The sequence below is a fragment of the Protopterus annectens genome, chromosome 2.part1 (assembly GCF_019279795.1).
Source record: "Protopterus annectens isolate FY-2018-M chromosome 2.part1, PAN1.0, whole genome shotgun sequence".
NCBI classification, from domain to species: Eukaryota; Metazoa; Chordata; order Ceratodontiformes; family Protopteridae; genus Protopterus; species Protopterus annectens.
Genome location: NC_056729.1, coordinates 767428302 through 767449921, shown reverse-complemented (window position 1 = coordinate 767449921; position 21620 = coordinate 767428302).

Below are 21620 nucleotides of genomic sequence, written 5' to 3'. Positions count from 1 at the left end.
ACAACTTCCTATGGTATTTGAGTTGAGATGGTTCATTAATCTGGACTGTATTTAAGAAAAGCTAAACTAAACATTTTTCAAAAAGGTGCATTTCAGTATTTTACTTTTCTTGGAATGTAGACTGTGTAAATTAGTTCTTAAAATGCAGAGGCCAGTTGGCCTGGCCTAATTAACAAACATGAACTTAATTTTGTGGGGCGCATATCCACACATGACGTCTTTGCTTTCAGAGCAATCAGTGCATTTTCATATTGGTGTGGCCAGTAAACTATGAAGTTCAGAAGCTGTGGCTGGATTCACAGACAGACACAAATCCATACCTTACATAATACACTAGGATAGTTGAGTTGTATGACACTAATATGATGTATTTCAAGAGCATGCATCATTATTATGTGCCTGAACAGATAATTTTGTTGGTGTGTTTTATCAGTTTTGTTTTTACCCCTGCAGCTCATTGAAAATCAGATAAAAAAGTATCAGCTTTTGTACTAACAGATTGCAGTACAGTGAGATTGTGGAACATGCTCTTTCTGCACTATAGTGTGATCTCAGAGTCAGTATATATTAGAAGCAGGGATGGGGGGTACAGGGTGGCTTGCCCCCTGCAAAAACACTATTTTTTCAATCCTTTGTGAAACAATGTTTAAGTGTTTTGATGTAGTGAGTCCAATGATTTGTGTGTCAACAAATGTACTCGTTGACAAAGAATTTGGCTCTATTCTTTACATATAGATGTGTAACTGAATTACCCTGCACAACATGTGGGAACTGAGTCCTTCCCATCTTTTCCATATTATGAGCTCTTTAATATTCTGTTATTTATTTAGCCTCTGCTCTCATGAAACAGGAATTATCAAACTAGTGTCAGCAGTTCCAGTGTTTTGTCAAAGGCCTACTGAACAGACAGATATCATGGAACAATGAGAGTAAGGACGTTTCTCCTTATCTCCAAGGTTTTGTGAGTTCAGAGTTTGTGCATGGGTGGTGCAGGGGGCTTAACCCTCTGCATAAATGCTGTTTTTGTGATTTTGTCACACTCAGCTGTATGGGATGTTAACTGCTTTCACTTTTTTTACAGAAGTAGCTCTGACAAGTGTGCACTTCATATTTAACATTTGTATGAAAGTAACCTCAAGTAGCAGTTGATGCACATAAATGCTACACAGGCTTACAGTGATTGTTTCCCTACAGAAAATGATGATGATGATGGTGATGATGATGATGATGATGATGATGATGATGATGATGATGATGGTGATGATGATGATGATGATGGTGATGATGATGATAATGATGATGATGATGATGATGAATATCAACCCCCTTTCCTATTTTCTACACGTGGTTTGGGTGTTGTGTCAACTGTCACCATCTTTCTTGATTCACTGGTCAAGCCTTACTGTCGCAGGTCATTTCTTGCACAAGTCATCCACTTCTTTGATGGTCCCCTTCATTTCCTCTTGCCTTCTTTCTGTTTGTCCCAAATATTATTCACCATCCTTTCTTCAGATTTTCTGCATGTGTGCCTCAACAACATAATCTGCTTTTTTTTACTTCCTCTGCAATTGAAACTACTTTGACTTCTGCTCTGATGTCCTCATTTCTTCATCTGCCACACCATGTGTATCCTTTCATCTCCATCACCTATTGCTTCCTCAACTGCTCTGCCATTTCTGCACAAGTTCTGTACCATACAGTAGTACTGATCACACCACTGCTTTGTACACCTTACTTTTTAGCCTTTTTGCAGTTCTTCTTTGATACACTACCTCTGACACTGTGTGCCATTTGATTGCAGCCCCTCTGGTTCTAGCTTTGACCTTCTTATTCAGACTAACTTTCTCCTCAACCACCCCTCCAGGATAATTAAAGCTATTAACTTCTTCCACTATTTTCCCTTCTATCTCAGATCTCAGCTTCTTCTGATTTTCCCATTTGCTGGCATTACAACTGTTGCAGCTGTTACATATGTATTCAGTTTCACCCCATGTGCCTTCAGTTTTGCATTTTATTCCTCTATCCTTTGCTGGAGTTTTGCTCAGAGTCCGCATGTAATGCTACATCATCTCAACATGGCAGAATTGTCACCTGTCCCCACTGATCTATATGCTAATGTAATCCATCACCAGTATGAACAACAGTGGGCTCAGAGCTGAACCCTGATGAACACCCACTCCACTAGGAGCCCCTCCATGAGACTAAACACTCTTCATACTTGAGTCATTGGGTTGTTGTAGATAATTTGAACTAATTCTATCACTGATTCTGGGAATTCAATTACTTCAGTCATAAGTGACTTGCCAGAAGTTCACAGAGGTTGTGCTGAGCACACCACAAATTAAGATGCAGAGGTGTGGACCTCCTTTGAAAATCTGTACAGTTTAGAGGTATTGCTGTGTTTCCAGCCTGGATCAAGAAAGGGATAAGAGAGTGGAAACCCTGATGAGGACATAAGGAAGACAGTGTAGACTTAATAAGATATGTAGCACACAGTGGCACACATACTATTAATATGCAAAACATTACATAATTATATATGTCTGGATTTGAACCTTCAACAATATAAAATACTTGAATACACTTTGGAGGATTCTCTCAGCTCACCACATAGGAATTCATACTTTGCTAAGTTTAGATCACGCATTGTAAGTGACACTGCCGACAGGCAGAAGAAAGGGACTAAGTAGGCTTCAGCCTTCATTGCGTTTATGTCAGCTGTAACATCCCTTAGACTGTAAGTGACATGAAGCAGCCTAATAGATATGGAAGAGTAACTGTATTACACTTTGTTGCTTTTAGTCTGTTTTTCTATTGGGCAGCAGAGTTAAGCATATTTGTATGAAGCTAGGTGTGCTAATGGAGTCTAAGGTAAAAACTCACAAGATTTTGCTGTAAGGCATGAACTGCTATTTATCTTCAGTTAGCATTGCTGCTTACTGTCTGGCATTGCACCCAATGCTGAGGATTCAGGCTGATAACGCAGAAGGGATAGAGAGACAGATGGGGAGAGGGAGGCAGGGGGCAAGTAGGTTATGACAGAAGCAGGATAATGGTGGCTCAATACAAAATGCAGGCAGCAGCTAAGGGCTTGACAGTTCTGGATTCGAATTCTTGAAACAATGAAAAAAATTGCCTGGTGGCACAATGCCAGGGTAATCCTATGGACTAGGACTGTAAAGACTCCAGGGTCATTAGCCTAGTACACACCTATGAACCTATAAATCTGTCTGTAGATCTGAGCATTATCTCAGCAGACTACAAAGGAACTCCTACTTTATAAAATTTAAGTAACACAATTGAAGGGACAGTGACAATCTATTGAAGCAAGGGAGGATGTAGTTATTAGGCTTCATCACAGTAATGCAAATAGTAAAGGCCCATAAGGTGAACATTACTTTCTTCAGCCTAATAAATATGCAACAGTATAAAGTGACAAGACAGTAGGGTTGCCACCTTTTAAGCAAGACAAATTGGGACATGGGGGTGTGGCCAACATGACTGGCCACACCCTCTACCCTGACATCACCACAGGAGTGGCGGAGGAGATGCTGTTATGGGTACAACAGTTGGCTGGCTGATGGAATTGCTAGCTGGCTGGTTGGCTGCTGGAGTGGCTAGCTAGCTGGTTGGCTGCTGGAGTGGCTGGCTGGCTGCTGGAGTGGCTAGCTGGCTTGCTTCTGGAGTGGCTAACTAGATGGCTGGCTGGCTGCTGGAGTGGCTAGCTGCTGGCTGACTGCTGGAGTGGCTAGCTGGTTGGTGGGAGTAGCAGCTGGATGTATGAATGGCTGGATGGATGGATTAATGGCTGGACGGATAGCTGGCTGGCTGGATGGATGAATGAATGGATGGCTAGATTTATGACTGGATGAATGGATGGCTGGATTGCTGGCTGGATGACTGGCTGGATGGATGAATGGATGGATGGCTGGCTTGGCTGTTAGGAAAAAAAAACAAAAAAACAAATCTTTTTCTTTAGCGGCTGTAGAAGTGCTAAAAATAAACCTCTCAACAGCCGTGATCTTTGCAGGGCTCTTCCTTCCCCATCCCCACCCCTTTCATGAATTGCAGCCAATTGCTGCATGATCTAAGGCACTCAGACCTAATGGGGAATAGCTCTGCCTGCAGTTCCAGGCAGGTGATATAATTGAATTGCCATGGAAAAGCAGGAAGAAATTGTAGCTTTTCCATGGCAATTCAGTGTAATCAAAAAGCGGGACTTTTCAATTCCCACTACTTTGCACAGTGGGCAATGGGATGAGGCAGCTCATCCCATGAGTGTCCCACTGATAATGAGATGGGTGAAGAGAGAGAAAGAGGCAGATGGCAAGAGACATACCAAGAGTTTGATTTATGGGACATTTAGGGCCATCTTTATGCTATGTTACTCTTAGGTAATTCCTCATTATTAATCGTCATGGTCTGTAAAATATAGTGTTTGGCAAAAGGAGTAAGAAGGTGTAGAAGACTAGAGACAAGATTAAGACATAAGCAGGACAAGAGGGGAGGGGCTTAATAAGTCTCTCTGTTGGGGATGGAAAATTTCTGCAAATGCTTTATGCACCGTTCAAATGCTCTGCTATTTTTCCTAATCCTGCTAGGTTCATGAAATGTTGTAATTTGAAATAAGTACAGAATTTCCTAATTAAACACATGACAGGAATATTAAATTACATGAAATAATATTTTGACATGTCTGGAATCAAACCCTTGACACTATGCAAACACATCAGTTTATAAACATGAATTATCACCACACACCACATAAGAGCTCCTAGCTCATTACATCCAGCAGCCCTACTTGTTTCAAAGTAGGGCCTCTGCTCTGTATTCCTATAACAGAATATTTAAGTACCTTTGCACAAAGATAACTGGACTAGTTTGGGTGAGGACAAAAAATCACCAGTTTTTGCCATAGGACTTGAAACACCATTCTGTGCCACTCAGCACTGCTACACAATGCCAGGTTCCACAGAAATTCTGAGGACAAAAAGCTAATACTTTTTAATTGGCCATTTCTGGCCATGTGTGTTGTGTGTGATTCTAATTTTTGACCCAACTAAATGTGTGAAAAAAGAATTGATAGGACAGTCATGAAAAGGGGAGGGGGTGCAAGTAGAAGGGAGGACACAGAGAAAAGAATACAGGGATTTACATGATGGTGATGGAACAGCGCCACAGCTATCCACTTCTTTACAACATAAATGTACAATTGTACACAGAATTTGATGTATTTGGAGAGTCACCACACCAGGGATGGGTGATGAGAATAGAATAATGTTGTATAGCCAAATGGACAAAATTAAGTTTGCTGAGATGAAACACAGGTGAAGTGGAGAGCTAAGTACATGGCATATTTTTTTTTTTTGTAGGACAGGTGTCCATTTTTTTTTAATAAAGGGGGATATTGGGGAAGATGCTTAGTAATGAGAGGGTCAGGCAAGTAGGGTAGATTAGGTAGGAGGTGCAGGCATACAGGTCATTCAAAACAGACATGGACGATGATGGACACAAAAGGATGAGGGATACCATGACTGGTAATAGGTAGGAGACATGAGGGCTCATCTAAGTCCAGCTTAAGGACAGTGAGAATCTAGTCATCACCCTCAGAATTGTCATCAATGTTGCCTGTGTCAGTTTCCTGTGTCAGTACTGGACATGGCATCAGTCTGACAATGCGACCCAGGATCTTCTCAACCCTGCTGATTGGGCATTGAAGCCCCTCTCTATTATGTTGTTCAGTACCCCTGTCAGCTCCTGACTGGTGACAAAAATCTCCACCTCCACTAGTACCACTGCACCAGCAGTCCTGGCAGAGCCACCTGATGCAAGTGGAGATGGTAGTGCAGGAGTTGTGGAGGCAATGCTGACATGTTGTAAACCAGATGTGTTGGATGTCTGTGTTGCTTGTGGTGGTGCTTCTGCAACCACCTGTGGAGGTTTGGCAGACTGAACTGCAGTGGTTAGTCTAACAAAGCAAATGTTACATATATATATATATATATATATATATATATATATATATGTGTGTGTGTGTGTGTGTGTGTGTGTGTGTGTGTGTGTATGTGTGTGTGATAAAGAGAGGTGGGGGAGACAAAACAGACGAAACAAGATCAATGCCATGTTACATTGTTATTTCAATACATAAACAAATATGACTCATAAATATGTTCACCTTTGCCACATCCAGATATGATGTGAAGGCATTAATGTGTCATAAAATTAATTAATCTATTCACTGGTATGATATAAGAAATAGAAACATTTATTTGACTATGCCACATCAGATACATGCTTTCCAAGTTAATAACTGCAGTTATGAAAACTGAATTGTTAATGTTTCAGTATTACACTATCCTGTAATAAAAGCTAGTTGTTAATGTTTCTGATAATAAATCCTAATTTTTCATTTTAGGAACTGATTGCAACCACACCCAACTAAGCTGGTGCACAACTTGCTTAAGGCAATTACAAGGAGCTATTGAAGAAGGCTAGTATGTTTGATATAAAACCTTAGGCATGCCAGCTCAAGATGATATGGACTGACAAACTGAAAATAATTATCTGGCTTGTATTTGGGCCTGATGACTACTTACCCCATTCCTCTATGAGGTGAGCCACTCTCTCATAATACCTCTCATGGTTCTGTGCTATCTCTTCAGTAGCTGTACAACAGAAGGAAACAATTAGATAGGAAAGCATAATGAATAACTGTCTTGGCTGGTTAATCCATGTTATATTATTGATGGTTGATGGGTCACTATACTTACACAACTGAGGGGTGTTTACAGTCTTAAATTCATCCTCCCATTTGATCAGGAGTTCCTGCTCGCACATCTTCAGGCAACTGTAATGGTGGCAACATTGTTAACAAGTACATGGAATAATATGGGTGTTGGGAGGTTGGCAGTGGGTTGGTAGTTTGGTGAAACAGTTAAGGTGTTTACCTTACAGATACAAGGTGCAGGGTTTGATTCTCACACAGGGTAATTGGCTAGGCTTAAAATGGCCCACAAGGACAATTAGCCTAGTAGCAACCCATGAACTAGTTGCATTGGAGAAAGTCTTGGTCAAGGTATTCCAAGCATCAGCCTTATACTGAGACCCAGTATAATCCTCCTATAGCAGCCTACTGCTGTAGTACTCAAAGAGGAGTGCCATAAAAATCCTGGACTCCTCAACACCCTACCTTTGTATTCCAAATGGAGCACCATCCTCACCTTCACCAGCCATGTCTAAAGAATTCAGCTAGAACTATGTGTCTGAATTAGGGCCCATTCAGATTTCACTTACAATGACCTATACACAAAGACGTACAGCCTCGACAGCTGCATTTGTACAAGTGAAAGCACAGAAATGGCTTGACAGACACATTGGCATGATTACATGAAAAATCACGAAAGGTGTTAAAAATGGTAGGGAGATTTGGCAATGTTTTATGCCCAGCCTATTAATACATTTTCCAGTTGTAAACACTGAAATGCTTTTTGGTTTTTGTTATAATCATTGTTGGTTGGAAGTAAATGGCATGACTTGTGTCATATTGGGTTGTTGAGAACCACCTGGGATTCAAACCCTTTAAGAAAAGGGAGGATGGAGTGTTAAATACTGCATGCCAACTGTCAGTGCCACAGCAGAACTTCCTTTTTAGTACAGTAATCAGAGATATTGTAATTTAGGAATGGATGTAGATATACTTAAGAGATGCCTGCCTGTGTGAGTCTTTAAGTAGTGATGCGACTGCATTTCTATATAAAAGGCAGTATTCCTGGTTGTAAATACATTTCAGATGCATGGAGTTGCATGACCTGAGTAATGCATGGTGGGGTATGTTACATACATGGTTCACAAGACATACTGTCCTAAATGCATACTTATGATATGTGATAACTCATAATAATTTTAACAAAACTATCATGCAAATCATGCCTGTATAAGTGCATTCTAAATTAAATGCCATCACTGTCATGATTAACATAATTTACACACATTTTATTGGGCATATATAGCAAGTATTAATGATACATTTGTTGCAATAAACATAGTTATGACACTCATTTGTATTTGGTGTTGCATTTCTAATCATAATATTGTGACAAATGGCATTCTGACCCCCTCTGTGAAATTACTGTAAACTAGATTCAGACTGTGCATTACATGTCGTATTTCTCTAAGATCGCTGCACTTACACCTTGTGCCATAGAAAAAGTTGCCCAGCAGGTGTATTTTCTTCACTGAGTAGTATCCAGAAGGCTGACAGCTGTGCAATGGCACCAGGCTCATTTGTTCTAAAGGAGGCAGCCTAAATTACGTTTCACTTTTTTCCTTTGTCCGAGAACTGTGTTTGCGCACTGTTGAGGAGACTACAAAATGCAAAAGGCATTAATAAAAAATAGAACACAATTAAAAGGAAAATTAAAACAATCAAAGTGTATATCTTAACAATGACCAGAGCAAGAAGTGCATTGCACTGACACATTCATCTCTCTCATATCTCCTTGCCACATTAGCACTTTAATTTCCGGCACACATTATCAGGACTTTAGGCAATGCCAAATAATGGGAAAGGGGACAGACAGCAGCTCACATGTTGTTAGCAATACTGACAATAGTTGAGTTTCAATCAACAACACAATCATATATCAAAATGTGTGTTAATGTGTATTCACCCACCCCGTCAAATTATCTGTAAACTGGGTTTAAAGCCTGCATCAGCTGTCATCTTTCTCTAAACTCACTCCACTTACACCATATATTACAGGGAAAGTTATCTGACAGCTGTATGTTCTTCACTTAGTACTATTCAGAGTGTTGACATCCACGCACTGGAGACAGACTCATTTGCTCTTCAGAAGGCAGCCCATTTTAAAATTTTCACTTTTATTCCTTCATCCACGAGCCCAGTTTGCACACTTCTGAATGGGGCACAAATGCAAAAGCAATAATTAAAAAAAAAAGAAAAATACATTGTTTTGTATTGCAGAGTAACACGTTTACTGGCTATATGTAGCAAGGAACACAGCAGTTATAGTATTAGCATAGTGTATTCATCCTTTTCACATCTACTTGCCATATCATAACTAGCATTTAGGTGACACATCATCAGGATTTCATATAATGCAAATTGTTCTGAAAGGGGCCACACACACAATTTTATTCTTGCCACAGTACGTACAATTACTCAAGATATAAGAACTTACAATATAATGTATTATTGTCATGATGAATACTTGTGAGATATGCATAAGTTCTCCAGCATATATGTCATAATACAAAACGAAAGAAAATGCCAGGCACACAACCCCAGGTGTATCATTGAATTATGAATTTAATGCATAGATTGTTGAGCACTTTCATTATTGTTTTGATGAAGTTCCGCAGTGTTTATTGGGATGAAAGCACTCAACAGTTTGTATCATTAAATTTGTGATTCAGCAATACACCTTGAGCTGTCTGCCTGACATTTTCTTTTCTTTTATAAGTTTAGTTCATTGTTTGCTGGTCCAGATGTTTGCCGTGTTAGAATACTTTTAAATATATGACGTGTCCACATTACTCATGTCACTGCTTTTGTGTTATCATACTTTTACAAATTGTCATAGGTTACAACAACCATAGCACGTATCGTTAATAATGAGAAGAGGTGAGTTTACAATGACAACACCTTTGTAACATCAATTCATATGCACTACAGTTAACACTTTTAGCATTTATCACAGACTTTAGCCTGTTCATTTCATATACAACATTGGGTGCCAATATTTATTCGGAATCCAGTTATGAAAGATTCTACAAACTATGTTTGAACTCTGCTTTATATAGCCTCCTTCTCCAAGCTCACTTCACTTACACCATGTGCCACAGAGATAGCTAGCTACAAGGTAGAATTTCTTCCCTCAGTACTGTCCAGAGTACTGATGAAAGCTCACTGATACCAGTCTCAGTTGGAGTACTGAGAGTAATCTAAACTAAGTTTATCATTTTTTACCTTAAGAAGTGAACTTGTGTTCACTGTTAGGCACTGTTGCGAGTCAAGAGTGTGCAATACCAAATGGCATGCAAAGAATGCAGATAAAAAAATAAAAAAAGGAAACATTCTAAAACAAGTATTTAAAAAAAGTGCATTTCTGATGTTAACTCTGCTTTGTTGTCCTGGAACATTAACACCTGCTATTTAAACATAAGTATGTTCACACAAACAGCACCATCTCTGGATCTGAATTATCAGACAAGTGAATTTTCAGCACATAATTGAAATTACTATTAGCATTTGCCACAGACATATAACAAAATGAAGAAAAGTAGATTAAATATAATGAATATTTGAGATTGCATTGATTCACATTAAAGATGCAATAGGAGCAAGCTCTGAAAGCTGTGTTTTGTAATTTGCTAGTAGGTGTGAGGATGAATGTGATCTTAGCAATAATTAAGCTGATAGTTCCTCACAAACCATAAAAAATACTTGCAATACTGCAGCTGCTTTCTTCTCTTTATTTTTTGAGCAACCATCCCTTTATCTTTGATTTCCTAACAACAATGCTATCTCATTTGCATTGCTATTGATATGTGTTTCAGTGTGTAGTGTACATCCTCACAACTGCAGAATTGTTACTCAGAGGCACAAAGTGTGGTCATAAACAATTCACAAAAATATTAGGATTATTGCTGTCCTAACTCAGTCAATGCAATCTCAGAATTTAGTGCACATCCATTTTCCCTGATTCACTGTCAGTGTACATCAAAGACAGACTGTGAAACATAGATTGTTCTTGCAGTTAGGCTAATCATTCGCACTCACAAGCCCTTAACAAGTAGCACTTCTCACTGCTCATCCTTGCAGTGGTAGGGCATGTGCATGCAATCATGGAAGTCCTCACTCCATGTTTATATTCCCTGCAGTTAGTGCAGATTGTGGAATTCATGAATGCTAATGAGCTAGCCCATTGCAAAGAGGGCTGAAACTGCACTAAATCAAGATACCTGTGTAAGTACAAAACTTGTTTTATGGTATAGGAGAGTGTTTGGCTCCAGAGATCTCCATACTGCTATTAGCTTGCAAAACATGTTTCTAGTATCACAACTGACTTGGTGCAAAGGTTTGTTGCTTTTTTTTTTTTACAAAGTGCTGTATTGCAACATTATTGATGAATTACATTTCACAATACACCCATTGTTTTATCATCTGCATAATTTGTCCCTTGATGTTGGCATAGCCATGTATATCATTTTTTTCCCATTACAAATAGTTGTAAAGAATGGAACATGACATTATGGAAATGTTTCTCTGGGCATCTGAACAGTTATTGCAGAACAGTGGTATATCACTTAGCAGCAAGGCCAGAGGTTTTATATTTTGTATCCCACAAAAAGTGTTAAGCGTCTGATATAAACCTGCATGCTCTCCACACAAGTGGACATCCAACAACAGTTTTTGCCATTTGTAATGTAAAAATATATATTATAAAATATGCATTGTTTTTGTTGATGCTCCATTTTACTACAGATTTACATCCCTGTTGTCTTCCTTACTTAACTTTTATACTTACTGTTCATTTCCTTTATTTTTTTTTTTGGGGGGGGGGGTCTGTATTAACTTGTGTGTACTCATAGAGAGCGTTACTTTTTCAAACTATTTTGTGCATGATGAAGGAATACATCACATATTTTTGTTTTGTTAGCAATCATTTATATCTTAATTTTTTTATTGTTTGGTTCTTTTATGTTTTATCTCATACAGGGCTATGGTGTCCAAGACATCTGCACTCCATAAACAGCCATACGGTGACACAGAGAATGAAGTAATCATCCAGGCACTACATTGACATGGCTCATTCCTCTTAGAAAGAGGCACAGGTGCCAAGTCTACTATGACCATATCTGGCTGCAGGTTTTAAACTATATAAATGGTGTAAGAAGCCATGAGTGTACATATCAGAAAATCTGACTTTGGGCCAGTGACATGATAATGTATGTGAGATATAGAGTGGTTGTAGTTGGTCAGGAACATATGGTTACTGGGTGTGGTCCTTCTACTGAACCAACAGTGACTGAAACTGAGGAGTTTCTGTTCACTGTCAGGGATCCAGACACCTCAACAGTGGGTTCACACAGAATTTAATGTTGGCTGTGACATGGAGAACATCCCGTGTGTGTCTACTGCAGAACCAGGTATGGAATATAATTAAATAATTTGTACTCACGTCTTTGGTGTCCTGCTTGCCCTCATGTATCCCCCAACCTTTGCCCTGCCCTTTTCACATTTTTTTACTTACAGTTGCATCAGTTGCATATATGAGTGGGAAAATGAAATGCTTGATGCAAATAGTCCATAGCTGTATATTGCAGATATCAGCCATGCACTCTTACTGATGTGCCCCTCAGATATGCTTCAACCTAGGGACATATAAGTATTTACATATGGGAGTAAGCAATTATATAACTTTTTTTTGTTTTTCATACAGGTTCAACACACTTACCCTGGGTCTCAGGTGGTAGAGGTTGCATATTTCCTCTAGTGCTTCCCTTGGTTAATTAGCATGTAATTTGGCTACTTATGCTTTCATTAGCATATTCTGCCAGTTACCTTTGTTTTGAGGCTCTGTACTAACTCTGTAGCCATTTAATGAATATGAAATGTCATGCTATCATGTGTAAGGTGTGCAGCAATGCTTACATGACAGCAGCACTTAGTGTCGGCATTCATGAATCTGCTCCCTCATTTAAAACGACAAGTAGGCACTTTAAAAGAGAACAAAGAATGATGAACCAATTAAAAACATTCAAAGAAAACTAAAATAGTTTTGTATTTTTACCACTGAGGAATGAAAGAAGATGCAGCCAACATTCTAAAGAGCTTTACGCAAAATTCAGTGATAGATTATAATGTAGGGGAAAATGCACAAAAAATGAATATCATCATTGTCATGTTGTGTTAACTGTCACCATCTCTTTCAGTTCAATGTCACACTCCCGCCTTCTTTGACACTCCTGCCTGACTGTTGTAGGTATTCTCTCACACAATCCACCCACCTCTTTGCTGGACACCCTCATTTCATCTTACCTTTTTCCTGACTGTCCTAAATCTTCTTCACCAGATCGTCTTCTGTTTTCCTGCACATGTGCCTGAACTACCATAATCTGTTCTCTTTAATCTTTTCTGCAGTTCAAGCTACTTTGACTTCCTCTCTTTTGTCCTCATTTTTTCATCTATCCCAAAGTGTGCACCCTACCACCCATCTCAGGCACTTCATTTCCATCACATCTAGTGTCCTCATCTGCTCTGTGTTTTGGACACATTACTTATTTGTCATTCTTCTGTCATACACTACACCTGACACACTATGCCATTTGGCTGCATCCCCTCCGATTCTAGCTTTGCCCTCTGCATTCAGACCTTCCTTCTCCTTGACCCCCCCTCCCAGATACTTGAAGCTGTTAACCTGTTCAGTTATCTTCCCTTCTGTCTCAGTTCTCATCTTCTTATTTCTCCAGTTTGCTGCTATTTCCACTGTCTCATCTGTACTTAGTTTCATCCTATGTGTCTTCAGTTTTGTATTCCTTCCATCCTTTGCTGAAAACAGAATTTTGGGGTAAATGAAAAGAACTTTTTCAGAGAGAGGTTTCATGGACTAACCTTTCTGAGAATTCAAGATCTGACAAGGGAACTTGTAAGTCAGTTCTTAAGTGGGTAGAAAGCAGGTTTTATTCAAGTAAGATGCAACATCTAGTCCAGTAAGTAGGAAATGGTTATTGTTTTTACATCTGAATAACTGAGTAAACATACTCCATTGCTGATATTCCTGTTAATAAAGATGGATGAAAACTATAATTATAATTAGCAGCAGTGATACACAGAGGCAATGAAAGATGTGTGTGAGATATCAACAAGACAAACACAGTGACAACAAAGTGCAGCAGCAAAAATGGTTTCTGAGTATGTTCACTGAGTCTGTCTTCGACAATGGACTATTTCACTATAATATGTAAAACAGTCTCTGTGTTGTGTAACCTTAGAGGCTTTTACATTAAGTTGCAGGATGCAAGGAGAAGCCCCTTCACATGTGGAGTAAAGGGCTTGTCCTTCATTTTTGCACAGAAACAACTTACTCTTACTTAAGCTTTTGTATAACTTATCCTCATTTCTCTTTCACTAACCTAGTCACCCTTCCCCGTCACCTACCTTCTCTCTCATCACTGCCAGTTCTCAACCTCTGTTCCTCATATTTCCTTTCCACCATCACTGCTGTCATGCAGTCTGCCTTACTCACATTTTTCCCTCTTCATCCACTGCTAAGCCTGTTTCATATATTATGCAAGCAGTCTACAATTTTGCAAATCATTCTTATGTTAAAATGTTATTCATTGCTTATTGTCTGGTGCATTCTTTTTTCACACATTGACAGAACCTGAAATAGGTTCTTTGAGATCTGTGCCCATCATGATTAACAAATTCAAATAAATAAATAAATAAGTAAAACTCTTTATTATTCATTTATTTATTTTTCTTGAACAGGATAGTCTAATCAGGCAAGGAAAGCCCTTTTCAGTTGAGGCTTGGGGAAAAAAATCCCCAAACCATGATAAAAAAAGCCACCTTTTAGTAGAGGCTTGACCACTCAGGCAGTAAAATCTCTGAACAATGAGAAAAAAAATGCATATCTTAATGTTCTAATGTATAGTCTGACAGTTGGTGCAGAGGTTTAAGGCTGTGACCTGCACTTCCTGTAATTCCCTCAGCCCCCATTTGCCTACTGCATGATCTTGAGCAAGTCACTTAACCAGACAGTACTTCCTGGAAAGGGATTGTGTATGCAGTAGGCCTACGTGGTTAATAATTGAGTATTTGTATTCCTTGTTCCTCATGGATAGGGGCAACATGTAAAATGTTTTGCTCTGGGGTATTCGTACTTCAAATAAAGGGTTAAAAACTTCATGGGAATTTATGGCTAGGCTTATAAAGATACTCACAGATCAACAGCTTAGTAAGTACCTGAGAAGAACACAGCTTTCTAAAGAAAACATTGTATAAAAATAGACACCATGTAATAATGGTGTAACACATAGGGTTGCAATCAAACACAACATTAAGAATACAAACAACACAGAGTAATGGACTTATATAGAGAATTCTAAGGAAACATGATATTAATGTAAAGATCTTTAACAGCGGTATTCAGCTTATCCAACATTAAAATACTAGAAGCCTATGGTAGAGAATGTAAGAAAGTACAGCTGGAAAAATAGGAGGAAGTAGTGGTAAAGTAGGAAGAGATGAGAAGGAAAATAGGAGATTTAAGGAAATTGTAGGGAAAAGAGTGAAATGTGTGGATAAATGGAGATAAAATAGTACAGGTGTACAAGTGACTTGTGGTTTGTGCATAGGATGTCTGTCTATATGCCAATGGTCTTATACACATGGTATTGGCTTGAAGGTTCAAAATTATCCTGGTGAGGGAAACAAGTGGACAATTGTATGGGAAACTGGAAATTCATCCCTGGTTTGGCACCATGTCTCTAATGCAAACTGGTAACCTGTAAATGGTACATCTCCAAGGCCCATACTTACACTTATCAAGGGTATCAGAACTTGTCAGAGATTTGGGATGCATGGCTCGACTTAAAAAGGCCCTTGTGGTCATTAGTCTAGCAAAAACTTATGAGCCTATGAACTTATAAGTACAGTCAGAGCTCAGTCAGGTGTTATGTTAATTTTAGTTTGAAGCCTTTTAATTTGTCTTTTTGTTTTCGTGTAAGTGGTAACGTGTTCCAAAATTTAGTGAAATAACTGGAATACAGAGCATCTCCTGCCACTTTGTTTGAGTTTTGTAAGTGGCCAGAAGAAGTTTTTTTTTTTCCATTGGAGTATAACTCTCTGAATGGCGAATACTGCCAAAGAATGTTTTAAGGGAGTGGCAATCATCAGAGTTGTAGTTAAATTTACTAGTCGAATGAGAGATTAGGTATTTACTTCTAACTAGTGTAGTTGTTTTAAGGTTTTTATTAAGAAATAAATAACATTTTTGGGTTTTGATGAAATAACCCACTGTTGATGACATATTTGATAAATAATATCTTATCCCCAGACTGCATCATTATGAACAGTATGCACTGGAAATTCAATGTCTTACTTTTCTGAAACAAATAATATCAACCTCTAAGTTGTGTGTTTGGTGTGGTAACATGCAGGAATGCATTACACTGACTACTCAGACATGGGATGACTGAACAGCAAAAGGCATTTAAAGGGAGAAAGCGTGAGGGCCTGACAAGGAACAATGCAGACTACATATCAGGGATGCTGAAAGTAAATACTAAAACCAAAGCCAGAAGTGGAAGATGGATAGAAACAGTGGTGAATGTACCACTGCGAAACATATGCAATAAAGCTAAAAACAGTGGTGAATGTACCACTGCGGAACATATGCAATAACGCTAAAAACAGTGGTGAGCGTACCACTGTGGAACATGTGCAATAAAGCTAAAAACAGTGGTGAGTGTACCACTGTGGAACATGTGCAATAAAGCTAAAAACAGTGGTGAGTGTACCACTGCTGAACGTGCAATATCGCTAAAAACAGTGGTTAGTGTACCATTGTGGAACATGTGCAATAATGCTAAAAACAGTGGTGAGTGTACCACTGTGGAACATGTGCAGGCTAATGAGGTAAAGAAGTACTGCATGACAATCGTATGTAGGTAAGGAGGAAGAGTTTAAGATGACAGCTGTCAGAAATGCAATACATTCATTGAAGAAAAACAGATGACAGATGTGCTTGGGGCCATGGATAATAGGTTATTTCACTGGAAAAAAGCAAAGGGACCTTGCAAAATAATTTGTCTAGGTTCACAAAAAGGTAACAATTAAAGAGAAACTGAAAAATAAAATAGTTTGAAGGAAGAGGCAACAGATAAAAAGAGAGATAAAAATAAAACACTGAAATGAAAGGAGAATGTGAAAGACAATGGAATAAAAATGCAACAGTTAGAGGCCTAAAATGGGGGCACTAAGTGGGCCTATCATGCCATATGTGATGTCAAAATATGTGTGTATGTTTTTTGTGTTTGTTACTTCTCCCTAAAGTGCCCCATTTATGATGTCTTAAACACTCGGACATGCTAGTCAAATTGTATTAAAAGGTACATGTTAATCACATCTGGGCCATGTTTTCCAGAACTGTAAAAAATATGCTAAAGGGCCCATTAGTTACTAATCTTGCTCATCAGGCTGCATAAAGTATTTCAGCCATTTAAATGTGTGGTTTATATAAAACTGGATGTTTCTCAAGTTTCTGCAATATAGCATTGTGATACCTGAACATTTACCATGTAGAGCTATTGATTATCTGTCTCTGAACAGTTACTGATAAAGTAGCTGTGACTCTGAACATGATAATCTGCAGCTGTGTCTGTTGTAATTGTAAGTACTGTAACTGTGATACTTGTAATTGTAAGTCTGAAATAGCAAATGTGGAGGAATGTATACTAAATCCAAGCTTGCACTATCGCAGTGTCCTCTTACACCAATGTATAGTAACCTTAGAATAAGTATGTATAGTTAACAAGGGGTGGGGGTGATTTAGTTAGAAAGGGGTTGAGTTTAGTAAGAAAGTGCAGAGCGAACATCACGTGTGCAAGTGTGGCAGAAATATATAGTTGGTAGAACAAAAACAAGATGAAGAAATTATAACTCTCAGCTCCTCTGGGAACACTTGAGTTTTACAGGATGAGCTGAAGACTGGGTCTGTAAATGGCTGGCTGGTACATCTTTAGTTATTTAGAACAATTAAATATTACAATATTAAAACTAAAGCCTTAATGATTGCAGGGTACAAAATGTGGATTTAAAATTAAATTTGTGTTCTAACTAGTATAGTGCAAACAGCATAAAGACAAAGAATGGAAGATAAACTTGGGGCAGAGGTGGAATAAAGGATCCGAGTTAGTCATATAGTAAGTATATTTGAGACAGTTGATGAATGAGATATACCTTTGATAATAAATTACTGCATATTCTATTTTCATCCATAGATATGTTTAGCTTAAATTCCAGCATGTACATTTCATTGTATAAACTGTACTTCTGAAACACAGAAAATGGCACCCATCCTCTCTAACAATGACAGTTCCCTTGAATAAAACCCTTGAGTCAGAGACTGCAACTCATTTAAACCGAGTGGTTCTATCCTTTCCTAGGACCTAGTTGTGCCTTCATGCTGCATCCTAAGGATTCCTAAAAGCAACTTCATTTGCAAAAGTAGGAATCATGTTAAGCAGCAGGATGCCAAATAATTCTACATCAGTATTAAGTACAAATTAATTCCACCAGATGCAACTACTTGATCTCTTAAACCTGAACCTAAAAGTGAACAAGCTTCAATCATATGGCAAAAAAATGACCCATCACATCAAGGTATGCCACCAGCATTGGTCCACAGCCCTACAATACATGCAAGCCATCGTATCTAGTGCATGAAATCCAAGATGCATCATTTTCTGTATGAATGCCTTGAGAGCTTAAGAGAAAGTAGATGTAGTAGGGGTCAATACATTTGGGTATAGGATGTCCTACCACCTTCAGACCAGCATATGGTTTGGAAATGGAGCAATATTTAACACCAAAACCTAGCAAAATATGGATATACAGAATTGCAGTGTCATCCCCCTTGGTAAGATCCGAGCATAAAGCAATCATTTTCAAAGTCACCATCTCCTCTGACCCCCCTACTTGCCAGGGTCGACCAAAATAACTTTCCCAAAGTTGACTACAACCCCCTGAGAACAGGTATAAGCAACTTCACAGCCACCACCCCTTCAGTTGGAAATAGCACTAATGTCCAAGCCTACACCAAAAAACTATATGAGTACCTATATAGCTGCATGGACTCAGAAATACCTGACAGGGACAAATCATCTTCCTCAAGGAAGAGTAAACCTATCTGGTGGACAGCAGCAATAAATAGACTCAATAATAAAAGGAAAAAAAATGCTGTCCAGGACCAAGAAGGAGCAGGTACCAAGTTGGAGGCAATCTCTCCTTTGTCTGAACAAACAAATAAGGTCACTGGTAAAATCTTCTAAGGCTAACTTCGAGTCCAAACTGGACACATCCACTAAGGACAATCATAAGGCCTTTTTTGCATACATCCACAATCTCAAAGGAAACTCCCAAAATCTGCTCTGAATTGGTGGTCAAGAATAACACATACACAAACGCCATAGATATAGCCAACTTGCTGGCAGACAAATTCTGTGAAAACTTCACCCCCCCATTCCCCCCATCACTAAACTAGGACATCCTCAGCACCCCCCTCCTCTCATCACCAGGGAGCATGTTATTAATGCCCTCTCAAAGGCAAAAAATACAGCCTCTGTGGGACCTGACAACATCCCTGGCTGTGTCCTACATGAACTCAGGCAAAAGCTCTCAGCACCACTAGGCACCCTATTCAACCAAAGCCTGTGCACCCACTTCATCCCAGCAGAATGGAGGACAACCACTGTCATCCCTCTACACAAAGGTGGAGCATCCACCGACCCAGTCATTTATAGGCCCATCAGCCTAACTAGCCTGATCTGCAAGGCCGTATAATGCATTATCATGGACCTTATAAACAAGGACATTGGCAACCTAACTGCTTGATCCCACACAGTTGGGTTTTGCCAAATGGAGATCATGCCTGTTAAACTTGGTCACTTTCTTTGAAATAGTCACCAAAGCCATGTACGAGGGGAAGACAGTACACAACATCAACCTTGACCTAGCCAATGCCTGTGACACTATTCCCCACTCGGGCATAATAGATAAACTCTGTCAGCTAGGCATCAACCCATATGTTACCAGATGGGTAGCTACCTGGCTCACTGATAGAATCCACTCAGTCAAAATAAGGGAAGCCACCTTTAGTAGTAGACCCGTAACAAGTGGTGTATGCCAAGGATTGGTCTTGGGGCCTGTGCTGTTTGGGATATACTTTCCTGAGGTGTAAGCCAAACCAGTGGTCTGTGGCTGACCATGTTTGCAGATGACTGCAAGCTGGACACTGTCATAAATTCCCTAGTGAAGTGAACATCCTCCAAGAGTGTCTTACCTAAACTAATGACTGGTGCCAGAAGCATGGCCTTAAACTGAGTACCAAGAAATGCATCATTATCCCCTTTGGGGAAAATGGTGTCCCTACTAATTATCATAGTAATAACAATGTACTAAGCACATAATCAGGATTGAGGGATTTGGGCACCCAGGTTGACAGCAACCTGACTTTTGATCACCCTGTTGCCTCTGTTGTACCGAAGGCTTTCTACATGGCCCACCTCATAAGTAAGGGTATTTCATCCAGGAACAAGATGGTCATAACATCCCTGTACTCCTACCTTATCAGACACATTATCGAGTACAATGCCCCCTTCGGCATGTACATTGCCAAGCACATGCAGCAGGTGGACAGACCACAGAGGTTCCTGACTAGGAAAATCCAGGGTCTCAAACACCTATCCTATACAGATAGGTTAAAAGCCCTGTTCCTCTACTCAGTCTCATACAGACTACTCAGAAGTGACCTGTGTCTGACATGCAAGGCCATCTCAGACTCAGCCTTGATAGAGTTGCTGCATATCCGTATGTCAAACTCCACTCGCACAACCCACATGCAAGGTCTCAACCTTGTCTTTGATATTAATAGAACTTGTTGGTGGGATAGATTTGGGTCCCAATGACTCCTCCATCTGTGGAATAGACTCCCTCTCCATGTCAAGCAGAGTACCTCAATAGCCGTTTTTAAGGGGAACCTAGACGAATGGCTGAGAAACAGAAAATATAACCCTGGGATCCTACCTGTGTCCCTGCTGGACAGGGAAAACAGGTGCTGACTTTGTGGGAGAATGTGTGAAATTCATGTCTAGGCTTACAAGGGCATCTAGGCCAATAGCCTAGTATCATCCTATGAACCTATATTCAAGGCTGTTATAGTATAGCCAATGCATTTCTCGTAGTCTCAATGACATGATATATTGCATTGCATGAAATGATACTTTTAAAGAAAATACTACTTAGTCAGATGGAACTAACCCAGACAATGACCTTGGCTCCTGAAAAGTTGTATGTCTACCTTAATTAGTTGCATACTGTGATGAAAGTTCGTTGTTGTTCACTACTTCAGCCGATTGTCTGGCAGTTAGTACACAGGATCAAGGATGTGAATTGTGGGTGAGCTACTTCCTATTGTACAGGGTTTGATTCCATTAGTCTTCATTTACTTAGTGTGTGATCTTGAGCAAATCACTTAACCAGACAGTTCTTTGGGGCAATTAGGAGTTTGGGCTAGGTTCCTCAATAGTCTTCTAGACTGCATGCTTAGTATCTACTTATAAGCCTAATTTATTCTATTAACCCACTCAGTTTGAAATGCTTACACTAGGGGATTGATAGCGTGGCTTTAGTCTCTCTAAGGAAGATTTACATATGTAATGCAACATCTCTAACAATATCTGTTAAAGGATCTGGTGGTCTCCCTTCTCTTGCAACACCTGTCTTCAAATCAATTAACTAGATGCTGCTCCTGGGCTGAGTCTGCAAAAGGTCCATGGATATCAGTGCTCTACCCAGAAAAAAATTCAAATAA